Genomic DNA, 3,157 nt, shown 5'->3' on the forward strand with positions numbered 1-3,157 from the left:
AAGCCTCTGAGAAAATACGTCCCAAACACGTATGTGGTGCCGACAGAGAAGAAGTGCTATGATTTAACGTGGGAAATCCGACATGACTTGACAAACGGCATCATTCCTGCAAAAATAATCTACATGAAACACGACATAAGCAAATGACTTTAACGTCCATGTCACATGAACTTTTAAGATTTTTATCTAATAATGCAGGTAGGCTGCACGATTATGGCCAAAATGATAATCACGATTATTTTGATCAATATTGAGATCTCGATTATTGATCACGATTATTGATTGATTTTAGGGACAACATATTTTTATTGCACTTTCACATTTAAATGAACAGACCGCTGCTTTCACCTCCATGTTGTGCTACATTCCTGATCATTTACAAATCTTTAACAGTGTTTACAGGAGGAGAGACGCAAGACAATTTCTTTTAGGAGCACTTGTGCTCCTAATTACAAAAATTTAGGAGCACAGTTGAAGTTTAGGGTTTTTTTTTTTTTTAAACATTTTTTCTTTTCTCTCTTTTTTTTTTTTTTTTTTTTAAAGAGATGGTAACATTAATGTGCCACAATATAAGTAAATATAAGTAGGCATGAGAAAACTTGAGCTGGTCAATTATGACAGAATTTAGGAACATAGTGTGAGTCATGACACATTAATTTACCTTCTGATAAACTAAATCTAATATTTTCAGTTCATTTTACAGACTGTATGCACAAAACAACCGTTAACCTGTTTACCTTGTAAACAAATACAATAAACATCAATGCTCAGTGTTTGAAGTCTGCTCCTCTTAAATATATTTAAAGCTGCACTATTAGACATTTCCACTGTCATGGTTCTGGGCTGGAGTCAGTTCTCGGACCGCTCTGTGTATATTGTGTGTAGATATCTGAATAATCTCATATAGGATGTGATTGGGTGAGTTCATTTACCCGTCAGATGCAGAGCGCTTTAGTTTAATGGTGTTCATTACTGATGCTCCGATCAGGATTTTTACAGCTGAAACCGGTCCAGATACCAATCTTTTCTTGTTTAAGCTTTAAATCAGGTGGTCATAAACAGTTAAATGTTATCTCTCTGCTCATGGTCACTGTTAACTGAATTAAAATAATAGCAATGAGAAATACTGTTGGTTAATTGATAAATAAACAAACATAAAATATTTATTTTTAAATATCAATAAAGAGTCAATAAAAGAGTCCTAATTAAAAGTAGACTAACACACAAATGATCCATATTAGGAAAAAGGCTAATAGCTTTCTAAGGAAATAGTGAACCAAGATTAATGTCAAACAGGATAGCTCAATACACACACACACACACTTTTATTTCACATTATTTAAAAGTAATTTAAGTGTTATTTACCATAATTATGAACACAAGTTGTTGAGTTGATAATCACTTTAAAATTCCGTTGCTCCATTTAGATTTTCTCCAGTAGAATACAGCCTTTTAAACCAGGAAAAATTACTAATTTTAAGTCGTATAACATTCGTAATAAGTAAAACCGGTGTAATTACCAGTCTTTCCTCCCCACAAGGGAGTTTTAGGAAACTATCAGCTTTTAACCGTCTGTAGGTACTGTATTTGTCTGTGTTTGAGCGCCATCTGGAGGACAGATGCCATTTTGAATTGAAACTCATGCCATCTTCTAATTGTCAAAGAGGAAAATGTAGCGCCGATGTTCATCTCACTACCCAAACTGAACTGGTATTCCTCCACTGAAAATAGTACCGTGTCTTATGTTGAAAAGTTTTATTGTACTTTTATTTGACTTTTGTTTTTTAAATATCAGTCCATATAATATGAAATAATATAATTTACATTTTAAAATAAACGTGTGCGCGGGTTGATACAGCGCGAGGGAGGTTTTTTCAAACTGCGCTTTCCTCAGGAGTATACAGTCACAGTAAGGATGTTTAAGCAAAATTTGATATTTTTATAGTTCTGTTTAGAATTGTGTTCTTGTTTTTAAACTAATGCTAGTTAAATAGTTTGTAATAAGTAACGAGCAAATGCCAGCCGGTTTTAGTCAGATAATTAGCCTTATCTAAATTATAATAATCGAATTGTTCAACAAGTTTTGTACATGAAAAAAGTATTAAAAGTGCTTTGAGTATGGAAATTCTATGAATTACATAAAAAAAACCCTTTTGGTCGTAAATGCCTCGTTTTTTTTGCCCCCACCATGCGTAGCATGATGGTTCCACATAACGTTTTTTTATTTGTCTTAACACACACAAAATTTGTATTCAATCTTCTTAATGTATTCCCAAGACGAGCTTAACTCTTCTTTATGCAAAAAAAACAACTATTTAATTGACAGTTCTTCATTTAAAAACAATGTTTTTGTTAACAAGAAAAAGCGCTAACCGTCACTGCACGAGGCAGTCAGCGCTGTGTGGTGCATGCTTATGTTTGACCTTCACAAATTGGGACAAGTTTGCATTCATTGTTGTTATTTTAGTGTATATATATTCATAGATAAACTTTTGTGTTCACTTATAGTTTTGTGGAAAAAAAATTAACTGGACCATGTCCGGACGTCGGTCCAGATCCAGATCCCGTGCGCAAGGACCGCCTCCGCAAGAACCACCTGCGCAGGACCCGATCAAGCAACTCCTCAATAACGCCACTGTTTTGTTCGGGTAACGTCTGAACTTATTCACTCTTATTCTCTGTCTCTGTGCGCGTTCATTACGCACCTGTTTGACTGACTGTGTTTAACGTGCAGCGCAGCACAAACAGTAAGACAACTAACTCAAGCACGCTTAGCTGCGCTGAATGCTCCAGCAGATCCAGCAGCTGGCCACGATTAGAGTGGAGGGAGCCAAAGTGACTCTTGAGCAGAATGTACTACACTGAAATACTTCAAGCTGCTTTCACACCTTACCAGCCCCTGCCCCAGTAGCAATAATCTAATTAAGACAGGTGGAGTATTCCTGTTTTAGTGGCATTATGGACGTGTAGTAGTGACATGTAAACACCTTAATCACACTATGAACGTCGTGTGAGTTTTCACCGCATTTTGCGACAGGACACGATCTCACACGGCAGTTTTACGGCGAACAAGAGAGCTCTGCTGTGTCCCAAATCGCATACTTTCCTACTATAGGCCTGTAGTGGGGAAAAATACATGTATCTCGGCTGCTGGGAC

General features: G+C 36.2%; 1 long non-coding RNA gene across 1 annotated transcript in view; it reads right to left on the reverse strand.

Moving 5' to 3' along the window:
- Positions 1-1,022: 1,022 nt before the first annotated feature.
- The window catches only part of LOC128630056 (uncharacterized), a 7,738-nt gene continuing 5,603 nt past the window's right edge, over positions 1,023-3,157 (reverse strand). The window contains exon 8 of the long non-coding RNA XR_008394289.1: positions 1,023-1,037. This is a non-coding gene — a long non-coding RNA (uncharacterized LOC128630056). The remainder of the gene's footprint in view (positions 1,038-3,157) is intronic.

Source organism: Ictalurus punctatus, unplaced genomic scaffold (assembly GCF_001660625.3).
Source record: "Ictalurus punctatus breed USDA103 unplaced genomic scaffold, Coco_2.0 Super-Scaffold_100046, whole genome shotgun sequence".
NCBI lineage: Eukaryota > Metazoa > Chordata > Actinopteri > Siluriformes > Ictaluridae > Ictalurus > Ictalurus punctatus.